Below are 12,676 nucleotides of genomic sequence, written 5' to 3'. Positions count from 1 at the left end.
ACCCAGTTCAGCTGTGAAAGAGTTGTGTGTATTGTCACCAGACAGGCTGTGCTTGCTGCTGCTGGCAAAACTATAGCCTTGTGGGTTGCTTCTATTTGTTCCTTAGTGAGGGCAGGTAACACCCTAAGCACAGAGACATCCACTCCACAGGAAGCTCTCTTGGGAACAGGAATCACAGGGCATATCCATTTACATTAAATGTAGCAGCTAGGGGTCCAGTACTAAAAAAAATATATTTGGGCAACTCTTTAACATATGCAGTGGCATGTGCAGTCACCAGAAATTAGCATATCAAGGTGAAATATGCAAATGTCCTTCAATTTGCTTTCCATAACCATACAAATTGCACAGAATGAATGGCATTTGCCTTTCATAAAATCCATACACTCCAAAAACGAAGAGAGGATATTTGCTTCTAATAGTGTTTGAAAGTGTTAAAAGGTGTATATGTTTGAAACTCCAAGTTTGCCCTGGATCATGCAGTCCTGAAATATGTAAATTCACCTTTAGCTCTATGTTATCTTTCATCTGGTTGGATGGTGCGGTGGTGAAGTGCCCAGCCTGCGAACCTGGCAACTGCAGGTTTGAATCCCCAAGTTGGTATACATTCAAAGAAGGCAGTGGAATGTTCTCATTTTACAAACATCCTCTAAAATATCCAGGGGGTCTTCGTCCACTTTCTGAAAAAAAGTGTGTGGTTTCCATCCACCAGCGTGTGCACTCGACTTGAGCCCTGGTAGCCTCACACCATTATGCCACATACCAAAAGGCCTTTGATTCTATTGCAAAGGGTGAGGCAGGGTTAGTGTAGACAGAGGAAGCTTCTAACAGCTGGAGGAAGGTTCCACCATCTTGTTTCTCTCTAACTATATCTTTTCTTCCTGTCCTCTGCACTTTCTGTAGCACAAAGCACTTTGGGTGTGATGTCAGAAGGCAAAGTAGACTTGTTCCAAGGACAGGCTTGCTTTTGTCCAGTCACCCGTAGACTTTTGCCTTTCAAAGAAGGGGCCTCCAACACGTCTTTTTATCATCTCTGTAATTAAAACCTTCAAGAAGAATTTGTTGGACCCTGTTCAGAAAGCCGTCCCTTCCAGAGTCCTTCAGTTGTGAGGGGAAATCTGTGTGTCCAAGGCCGAGGCAAGCTCTGTCCCCTAACCATCCCCAGGGACCATTGGGGTTGAACTGGAGGTGAACCGCTGCTGGGCAAGACCAGCATCTCTGCCAGCCACACTACTGCCCAGAAACCAAACATATAAGGACCCCAGAAGGTGTGTCCCAGCCTCCCCCGAGTTTGGGAGACTGATAAAAATACCCCATCTTGTCCTTGAGACCCTGGAGAGGGACTCACAGCTCATGAGAGCAAAGACAGCCAGGATGCCTACAATGTAGCCATGAAATCTCTGTGAGCTGTGATTCGAGTGTCTTTGACCCAGTTCCAATCACAGGATTCTCCATAGATGCTTTGGACACTCTACAACATCTGAAACTCACCTCTGCCCATTTGAACTAGTTTGCAGCCGTACCGCACCAGCTGTTAGCTCGGATCAAACAAAGAAGTGCCACTGCACATGCATCACTCGAAACCACCATTAAAACCACCAGCGTCTTCATCGCAGATCGAGTCCATGATGGACTGGCCCAAGTGTTCTCTCTGAGCTGCATCTTTCGAGCCTTCACCTCAAAACCGACTCAATTGCACTTCCGTCCTCAAGACTGACTGCCGTAGAACCTTGATCATCAAACCGAATCTGGTGACTTCCACAATCCCCATCGATTGAGTAACTTTTCGGACCACAGCCTTCTTAAGTTTGACCCTGCCTCGACATCTGCTTGCCACTTGACGACCGCAACTGCTGCATCTTGAACGGACTCAAACTCCAGAACAGTGCTGAGAAGCCTTGGTGGCTGTTGTGGAAGACACTGCAAAAGGTATTATTGCCTGATGACTCCATCATAGTGACTTTTGGGCCCTAGAGACTGTCTAAGTCAGATGAATCTCTTTTTGCACCTCAAGAATATACCCTTTTTAAAAGTGATGCTTTTTATTTCCCCCCACCCCCTGTCTTATTACCCAGAGTGCTGGATCTTAATATCATATTCTGATGCTGGAAATGCCTTTTGGAGGGAAAGGGCCTCCTAGTCCTTGTCCTACAACTTCTCTGTGTGTGTTTTCTGAATGTCTGCTGCCACTGAGGTCCAACCTGGACCTCTGGCTGAGCAGCTCTTCATGTTTTCCTTCTGCTGAACAACATCCATGGGATATCCTTATGACACCCATGGGTGGGCATACACCCTTGTATCCTTTATGTGTGTTTTGGGCACCTGTGTGTTTCCCACAGAGCAGGGTATTGTCCTGTGGCTGCTACATGCTGTTTTGGCACTGGCTCTGAGTGTCCTCCATTTTTAGGACACCCAGGCCCTGCCATAGGAATCAATGGATCCCTGAAGATGGCTACTGTAGCCTCTTGGTTTTGTTACACCATGTTTCCCAAAGTCCTGGAAAGCCCTGACTCTGTCTCTTCCCCCTGCCTGCATGACTGCACCCGTGAATGATTGGCTGCCTGAACCTGGCTCAGCCCGAGTGAATGGGGAACCAATGTGTATAACTGGGGAACACTCACTCACCAATTTGTTCCGGAGCTGAAGCTGGCACGTGAAGCTTGAATTCTGGGTCCAGTCGGAGGAAGGAGTATGCAGTTGTATTTCTTCAACAAATCTGAAGACTGCTGAGGTGAACCAAGGACGTAATAAAGAGGGGGCTGGTTAGGAGACCTCTTCTCAAGCTACGAGGGATCACTGTGAAAACTGCTGCTCTTCATCATAAGTACCCTAGAAGCTAGTCCTGAGTGCTAGCTGTATGGTGAAGGGGCTTTGTGAGTTCTGAATACGAGTCCCTGGACATCTTGTACTGAAGATGTCCAATAGTGTCGTCCAGGGTCTGGCTGAGTTTTCATGACCGCTGGAAGTCAGATTGATTTGTATCGCCCAGAAGATGGATCCCCTGCCATAGTGCTGCTTGACAACCGCAGCTGTGAACGTTCCAAGTCCCTGAAGTAATCTTCAAGGGACATCCTTGCCATCACATCTGACCCCTTTTGCATGCTGTAGATGTTCCAGGGTCGCTCTGTGCAGAGGAAGGAGCACCAGTGGTTTTCCCTCCACCAGAATCCAACCAAGACATCCTGACAGTCCAGACTTGGTGAGGGTCCACCATCCAGTCCAGTGGTTGAGCCCAGGTTGCCAGAAGCTGTCCAAAAGTCTGTGCTGCTGCTGCAGCACCAAAGATCCAAAACACAGTGAACCATGAAATTCTGAAACCCGACACCTACATCAGGCACTGTACCCGTGAACGCTGAAAGTCATCCAAGTTCTGCAAAGGTCTTATCTTCACCTGCCAAGCCTTTTCAAAGTCCACAGCAAGTTTGACCTTCCTAGGACATCTACAGTCAGAGAAATCGTAGACCAACGGAGACCGCTGCTGCCCTTCAGAGAGTGTTTGGTTCCCTTTTTCTTCTTGGACTCGACATCCCAGTGATTCCCTCCCACAAAGGGGGTCCATCCTTTGTGGGGGTTTGGGGAAACACTGTATTTATTAACCAGCCTGCATCACCTCCTGAGAGCTTAAGCCTGGCTGCTCGTCCACTGTTACCAATTGAGAGCCTTGGCTGTGGTGCTATGTGCCTCTCTCCCAACCAAATAAAGGGCAGAAGTACAGATACCCCCCTCCAGTCTTTACACATACATATTCTCTGGCCTTTCTACAGGGGCGGGTTTTGTAGTGTTTTCAATTTAGTTAGTAGTCCATTTGGTGTGTTTAATTAAAGTATAAATATTTGAATAGAACCTTGATTGGGCATTTCTTTATTTTGGACTGTTATAGTTTGGTTTGCTACTGAAACAAATTCACACCGCTCTTGGGAGTATAGCCTTTTCTCAGCCCCTGTTAACACAAAAGGCAAAGGAGGTGTATCGCTTAACTGTGCCCATTTTACGTGTATGATTGGGTTATCCATTGGTTTGAAGGAACGTGAGGCCTGAGTAGGTACTTTAGCCTGTACTGCCATAGGGCTGAAGTCAATTTATCGCAGAAGCCTACACAGGTTGGACACGCCCCCATGAAAGAAGTACTGCCAACAGTGAGAGGGCAGAGATCCAAACACAATATAGCGTTAGTAACCCATTCCAAGGGCTATTCCGGGGGGTAACCGCCCGGCAGCTCGAGTTAAAGGCCTTTAACGAGGGCACCGGGATGTTACCCCCCATCAGTTTGGCCTTGGTACAGGTTACTAATGGTATTAGCACCCAGAGTTACCAAAGCGGAAACCCAGGCTCTTAAAAATAAAAAAGTCTTTTCATTCATTTAACGGGGCGCTGCATGCATCCTGTTCAATGAATAAAAACACTGTAGCAAGATGGCCGGCGTGGTATTCAAAACCGGTGCTCCGTACAAAGCCTCTTTTCCATTTCCTTGGCAGCTGGAAAAGCGAGATGCAGGGAAGCAGCTGCGGTGGCGACATGTGGCTCCCCCACCACTATCAGGTAAGTGGGGCTGGGAGGGGGGTTGGGAATGGTAAAGAAACAAAAGAGGGGGATAGGGTGGGTGGATGTGGAGAAGGTAGCAGAGCGGGGTGGGGGAATCAGCCAACTGGTTTCATGGAACATAGGCTAAGATTGGGAGTTTCAACCGCCGAACCAAGGAACCGGATTAGCTGTGCCCCCTGCCCCAGGTACTGATTATCCAGGAGACAGGTACAGTGAGCTTCATGAGCGATGAGCTGGTGATTATCTTTACATTCTGGTAATCAACTTTGCAAACTTCTTCCTGCTGAATCACCCTGGCAAGATTCAAACTTGGAAAAACTTTATTTGGCGAACACTAGCTTCCCAAACAACATGGCATGAAATACAGACAGAGCAGCTTTTTAGAAGTGAATTTAGGGCATGGGAGGGGACAAGAATGGTGATACAGGGTCATAACACGTATTATGCTATGCCGGAAAAAACTAAAATGGTCGTAGGAAAGAGGAAAGGCGGAAGTGACTAGTAAGGGATTGAAGAGGAAAGACATACCAAACAGGGAATGGGATGAGGGCAGTCAGAGTAGGGGAGTAAAGGGTTGAAACAAAACTGTTTAGGAGGGAGAAGTCGAGGGAAAAGGGATCGAGGGGGTGAAACAGTGTAGATGAGACCATCGGATGTGGACAACAAAGGCAGCAAACCTGTGTAGAACAAAGTCAACATGAAGAGGTGCATGATCTGTGCAAATCGACCCCTACACACAGCACATGCAACACACACATGACAGAGGCATGTCTCAGAGGTCTCATGGAGCCCAGTGGTTGCGCATGCAACACACCCATGACAGTGGCATGGCTCAGAGGTCTCAGGGGGAACAGTGGTTGCGCATGCCAAACACACATGACAAAGGCATGTCTCAGAGGTCTCATGGAGCCCAGTGGTTGCGCATGCAACACACCCATGACAGTGGCATGGCTCAGAGGTCTCAGGGGGAACAGTGGTTGCGCATGCCAAACACACATGACAGAGGCATGTCTCAGAGGTCTCATGGAGCCCAGTGGTTGCACATGCAACACAACCATGACAGTGGCATGGCTCAGAGGTCTCAGGGGGAACAGTGGTCGCGCATGCAACATACCCATGACAGAGGCATGTCTCAGAGGTCTCAGGGAGTGCCGTGGTTCCACATGCAACACACACATGACAGAGGAATGCCTCAGAGGTCTCAGGGGGCGCAGTGGCTGCGCATGACAAACACACATGACAGAGGCATGTCTCAGGGAGCGCAGTGGTTGGGAGGTGGACAATCCTCCGAAAACAAAACACATGGAACTGGGGTCATAATCTGACACCTGAGTCCCCATCACACCAACCTCATTTCCAGGTACTTCCTTTGCAATGGACCCATGTGAGGGTAAGATAAGAGATTGTGCTGTTTCCATTTCTCAATCTTTGGAATTAAATGTGAGATAGAGCATAAAAACTCCAAAAGAAAAAAAACATATAGACACAACAATAATTTACAAAACACCCACACATCTTAAATATGGAAATGCAGTAAATGCAAAATACACGTTAGTATAAAGTAGTCTGTTAATGGCAATCTGTAAGGCAAATATCATCAACATATATTCTATGGGTCTCTTAATACATTCTAATTTGATCTGATGATAGAATTTTGAAAAAAATGATTTAGTTTAAAATATCAGAATATAACACTAATGTTAGTCCTTAGTAGGGTTATTTTACAGCTATATTGCAAATGATATCTGTTACCACCATTTGCAAGAGACCACCTGAATGTGAAACGTGTCAGGCTCCAGGATTAGTAAGTGTTATTAATGTGGGTAACGATGGCTGTTCGGAAATGAATTCCATTACAGACTCCTCTCCCCAATTAGGATTCTCTTCTTGCTGTCTAGAAACTCTAGTGTAGACTCCATTCCAAGCATTGAGTCTTGATCAGCATTTTAAAGTCATCCACTTTCATTTGCATTTGCTCAGCAGTATCTGCTTATAGTATTTAAGGCCTTGACAGGGATCATGATCACTTGGGATGCCTTCCTCAGGGCATGGCCCTATCTTTGCCCCTGGACATTACTTGGAGGAAGGGGGCATTACCCTACAATGTGGAAGGACATCATATCTCAGTTTAAAGAATGTTTCTGTGCATCCATTCACCCCTCGTGCTGTTACATTGGATCTGCTCCCGATTGAATGCCAACATTGTGCCAGGATGTTGACGTATGAGGGGACTCATTGTAGATCTGCTCTGAAGGTCATCAAGCGCCTTGCGGAAAAAACGGTCTTCAAACCGGTCTTCCGACTCCAGCGTTTTATTTAAATGTATCAAGTGGAATCGGTGCACATGATGTCTGTTAAGTTGCTGTTCTCCCGGAGGCCCAGCACGAGGGGCTGGCTCCGGTCCAGGAGACCGCGCGGCCTTGAGCGCGGCCTGGGCAGGAGCGCTGAATAAACACACACACACGCTGGTCTGCGTTCGCCCGGAACTGCCTCCCACTCCAAGGGGCGGGGCTTTTATTTGGCTGCCCTACGTCACCGCGCTGCGGGACGTAGGGCGGATATAACATTCCTCCTTTATTTCAAACCAACCTAACAAACAACATAAACAACATGCTCAACTATAAACTCCTGCCACTGTTCTTGGCTTAGCATACATAGTCATTCAGCCTCGCAGGCGGTCTCGTGGTCTTTCTCAGACTGTACCGCTTCGCTTGGGGGCTGTCCCCGCTCGGTTCGTAAGTCTGCTCACCTTCGCTGCATGTGTCCTCACTGCTGGGCGGTCTCGGTGATTGCCAGCTGCGATCCCCTGCGGATTCTTCCTCGGGGTCTTGCGCCGGCACGTCGCTGCTTTGTTGCTCGTTGTCGTCGTGAGGCCCCTCGCAATCCGTCCAGAGATGCTGGGGCACGGGCTTGAACCAGGAGGCGTTCCTTGTTACTTTCCGACCTCCCCGGGTGACAGTTATCATGGTCCCGCGCCGGTTGCTGATAGTCCATGGCATTTCCTCGTACCTGGTGTCTAGCTTGGATTTTGTGGGGTTTCGCAACATGATGACTTGGTCACCCACTCTGTGGTTTGAGGGCCTTGCTCTTCTCTTGGCGCTCATGTGAGCGTTGGCACGTGTTCTCCTCGTTTCCACGCGTACATTGTCGACGTCGTCAGGGGTCCTGCTTGGATGATGGGGAATCGATGAGTTGATGATAGTTCCAAACATAAGGTCAGCCGGTGGTATGCCCGTGGTGCTGTGGGGGGTGACCCGATAGTTCCTGAGGAACCGGAATAGGTCGATCCTCCACGGGCTGGCGTTTGCCTTTGATACTCTGAGTACCTTGTTGATGGTCCTCATGAATCGCTCGACGTCCCCATTAGCTTGTGGCCACCTTGGCATGATGTGGTGGTATTTAATGCCCAGTTCCTGTAGGTATGACCTAAATTCCTCCCCTGTGAACGGGGGTCCTTTGTCACTCTTAATGGTCGTGGGCAGACCATGGGTGGCAAACATCTTTTCTATCACCGGGATGACCACTTCCGTGGCGGTGGACTCCAGTATCTCGACCTCTGGATAGCGTGAGTGGTCATCGATTGCCACCAGTAGATGTAGACCCTCTCTGATTTTGCAAAAGTCAATGCTGATCGCTTCCCATCGTGCCCGGCCACGCTCGGCCGATAGGATTGGTTCTGGGTCTGGTGGCCCACTCGTTGTTTGGCAGGGTAGACATGTGTTCACTAGGTCCTCGACACGATCGTCGATGTGAGGGAACCATACCCTGTGTCTGACCCGGGTCTTTGTTCTTGCGAGCTCTTGGTGTCCTTCATGCACTAGGGCAACTATCCTGTCTTGCAGCCTTGGGGGTATGATGATGCGGTCACCCCTTAGCAGGAGCCCTCCCTCAGTGATTGAGAGGTCTTGTCGAACCGTGAACATGCCTGCTAGGAACTCCTTGGCCCCCTCGGTTCTGTTGCGTGTGTGCGACATGAATTCTTTCCAGTTGCCTGACATGATGGCATCTTTTACCAGATCGCAACAGGGGTCATTTTGGGTTTCTGTTGCAATGTCCTCAATGTTTATCGCTTTGGGCCTCATGGTGTGGACTACTTGACAAATGTGTTCCTCCGTTTCTTCGGCGACTAGCACTTCCTGCTGGGTGGCTGGTCGTGGGTGTCTCGACAGGAAGTCCGCGGGGTTGCCACTGCCCGGTTGGTAGACAAGTTCGAAATCATACTGCTGGAGGTGTAGCAGCAACTTGGTGATTCTGGCTGGTGGGTGCGCCGATGACCCAATGAAGATTGGTAGTAGGGGCTTGTGGTCGGTGATCGCCGTGAACTTGCGCCCATATAGGTACATGTGGAAGTGTCGACACCCCCATAGAACGGCGATTGCCTCCTTTTCTATATGGGAATACCTTTGTTCCGTTGCTGTGAGCGCCCTGGATGCATATGCAATCGACCTTTTTGTGCCCTCTTTTGTGACCTGCATCAGGATTGCTCCAAGTCCCACTGGGCTGGCATCCACAAATAGTTTTGTTGGGAGGTCCGTGTCGTAGTAGGCCATCTTGGTATCAGTTGATAGGGAGTCTTTTATGCTCTCAAATGCTTTCTGGCATTCGGGCCCCCAGTCCCACTTGGTGCTGGCCTTTGTTAGCTCCCGCAGCGGTTCGGATAGGGTTGCTAGGTTCCGAATGAATCTGCCACAGTAGGTGGCCATTCCCAGAAAACTGCGCACCTCGGTGGGAGACGTTGGGGGACTGGCAGCTTGGATGTCCGCCACTTTCTGGGGGTCTGGTGATATGCCGGTGCGGTCGAACCTGTATCCAAAAAAAGTTATTTCTGGTTTTAGGAACTTGCACTTCTCTCGATGAATTGTGAGTCCGGCGTTTTCCAACCTGCCCAGTAGTGTCTTGAGTCTTGTGATGTGTTCCTTGGTGTCCGGTGCATGTATTAGGATGTCATCGCTCACGTTCAATACCCCTGGTATGCCTCTGATGACCTCCTGGGTGGTCTGTTGAAAAACCTCCGCGGCCGATGATATGCCGAAGCTCAGGCGCTTGTACCTCCTCAGACCTAGGTGGGTTGAGAAAGTGGTGATATAGCGCGACTCTCTGTGGAGCTTAAGCTGGTGGTACCCCGCCTTTAGGTCTACCTTCGAGAACACACACGATCCAGTGAGGTCGGTGATGATTTCATCAATTGTGGGTGTTATGTGTCGTTCTCTTTTTATGGCTGCATTGGGCAGGCGCATGTCAATGCAGATCCGGACTTTTCCGGGCTGTTTGGGCTTCCTGGTGACCACCATCGGGGAGACCCACGGTGTTGGTCCCGTGACTTCTTCAATAATGCCAGCGGCTTCGAGTGACCTTAACTCCTTCTCAACCTGTTCCCTCATGTGGAACGGTGTCCTTCGGTGTCTTACCGCACGTGGTTGCACTGATTGATCAATATGTAGTTTGATGGTCTTTCCCTTGAGACAGCCTATCCCCTTCTGTAGCATGGGGTGTTGCCTGAGAAAGTTCTCGACCTCGGACGTGTCGTCAATGTGGCATATGAATTTGACCACGCCCAGGTCTTCAGCCGCATCTCCGCTCAGCAGGCTTTCAATTCCTGCCTTGACAACATAGATCTTCGACCACAACTTCTGTTTGCCATGCTCAAGAGTGGTGCGGAACCTCCCGATGACTGGTAAGGGTCTCCGACTGCCGTAGGCAAATAACCGCGTGTCTGTGGATTTTAGCTCGGGTGGTGGTACGAGGGTTTGGAAAACGGTGTTTGGCATGACATTTACCGAGGCCCCCGTGTCAATGGTCATCTGTATGTCCTGGCCTTGTATGTTGACCATGCATTTTCGTCGCCTGGCGGTTCTTTTCGACGGTGCTGGCCCTTGGTTCAGTGTCGATACTAGGTATACCTTTCGGCCCTTTCCTTCGTTCTCCGTGCCTGCTGTTTGTCGTAGGGCTGAGAGGTCATCCCCTTCCTCTTCCGTCGAGGAGTTGACTACCGCGACCCTCCTCGCGCTGGCTTGTTTCTTTTTTTTCGATGACCCTTTTTCCTGCGGAGGCTGTAGTGGCGTGTTCGCTGATCTGCACACTTTCGCGTAGTGATCCTTCCTGCCACTTGCTCCGCACGTGGTGCCTTGCGCCGGGCAGTTTAGCCTTCCGTGCCTTTGACCCCCACACCATCCACATTCTGTTGGTCCTGGTGCTCGAGGCTGCCACCTGTTCTGGGTGTAGCCGCTGCCACTTTCGCTTCTCGTTGATTGTCTGTCCGAGATTTGAGCGACCATCGCTGTGGAGAGTGACGGCTGGGGTTTTTGTAGGGTCGCTTCCATGTTGGCGCCCTGGAGTGGGCAAGCTCCCTCTGTCGACCCAGTTCCAGGATGCGTTGTAGAGGGATGCCCTTTTCACTGAGCACGAGACGCCTCAGCTTCTCCGAGTGAATTCCATTTATGATTTGCCTCCTAATCTCCCTTTCAGTGTTCGTAAACTCACACGACATGGCCAGCTTCCTCAGCCTTGTGTGGTAGGCGTCGAGAGTCTCATCGGTGGCCTGGATGGTCGTGCAAAAGATAAAAGTTTCATAGTCTGGATTGAGTTGCGGGAGAAAATGTGCTGTTAGCGCGTCCTTTGCACTCCGGTATGCGTCTTGGCCGTCATCCACATCCAGGGAGTTGAAGATGCGGAGCACCTTGTCGCCCACGCTGAGGAGTAGATGAGCTTTCATCTTTCTGGATGACGTGATGTCCTTACATTCCATGGCCATCTCAAACTTTTGTAGCCATAGCTGCCATCTGGGCCCACTGGATGATGGGTCTGTGAATGGGTCGAATGGTTGGATCAACGTCGATGAACTCCCCTGCGTGCGAGGCGGTGGTGACGCCATTGACAGGTTTGCCGCCATTCTGGACGGTGCTGAGGGTCCAGGGGTAGATGACCCAGTCGCCATGGTGTTGCGTGCGCTTGGTGAACGACTCTCCGCCCTCTGGGTTCGTGCGCACCCTGTGGTGAGGCAGTGTCCCATGTGGTGACAGTTCCTACCGGCACTTGTGTCCGATTGATTGGCGCTTCGTGGCCTGTGTGCCATGCAGGAGACGTTGTGCAGGTGATGACCGGGAGAAAACGAGAAAAAAAAATGTCACCCCCTGAGGATGAGGTGTGGGAGGGGAATGGGAGGGGAATGAAGAAACATTTTTTTTTTTTTTTTTTTGGGGGGGTGGGGGTCACGTGATCGTGGGGGCCCCCACCGGGTGTCCAAAAATTTACACGGAGCGGCATCCGCGTGTGAAATGGTGGTGGAGCGCATGAATGCTCGCTCACTTCCTCGTCACCATTGTTAAGTTGCTGTTCTCCCGGAGGCCCAGCACGAGGGGCTGGCTCCGGTCCAGGAGACCGCGCAGCCTTGAGCGCGGCCTGGGCAGGAGCGCTGAATAAACACACACACACGCTGGTCTGCGTTCGCCCGGAACTGCCTCCCACTCCAGGGGGCGGGGCTTTTATTTGGCTGCCCTACGTCACCGCGCTGCGGGACGTAGGGCGGATATAACAATGTCATTTCAAGTTAGAAGAGCGCTCCAAGCTGCTCATTAAAAGGAACTGCAATAAGACTGTCTTAAGGCATCCTTTTCCCCCCGCCTGATCATGAGGGCAGCAGGAGCCTCCTGCTCGGCTCATTATACACTGATTATTTATCGGAAACCCAGACTGCCCAGTAACCTGGGGTCTTTGTTAAAGTTTTGTCTGTTGAATGTGTCACTTTATTCGCTTCCTTTGTTCTCATCCACCCCAGAGGAGCTTCCTGTCAAATGAGCAGAGAATGTGTTTCTTTGGTCATGCTGGAAACACCCCTACAGTCCATACTGATGACCACTTAGGTCAATTCTGTGAAAGGAAGGGGCAGGTCTGCAGGTGAAAGTGCTCAACGTCACAAGATAAAAATAAATGTTTTGTCTGCACAGCACATGATTTAGAGAACCACGGGGCTATAATTAGCAATGTTACTGTTTGCGGTACATATTTGGCACAGTTGCAAATGAAAGATAAAACCTTGTCCTATTCCTAACATGACATCACCTTGTGAGGGCATTGGGGCATATTTAGCGTGACTTCCCTGACTGCCCTGCTGGCGCCTCACGCGTGAACATTCTAA

This window comes from Ambystoma mexicanum, chromosome 3p, assembly GCF_040938575.1.
Source record: "Ambystoma mexicanum isolate Mex_15411 chromosome 3p, UKY_AmexF1_1, whole genome shotgun sequence".
Classification (NCBI taxonomy): Eukaryota; Metazoa; Chordata; class Amphibia; order Caudata; family Ambystomatidae; genus Ambystoma; species Ambystoma mexicanum.
The sequence above is the reverse complement of the archived record's forward strand: the minus strand, read 5'-3'. Positions refer to the sequence as shown.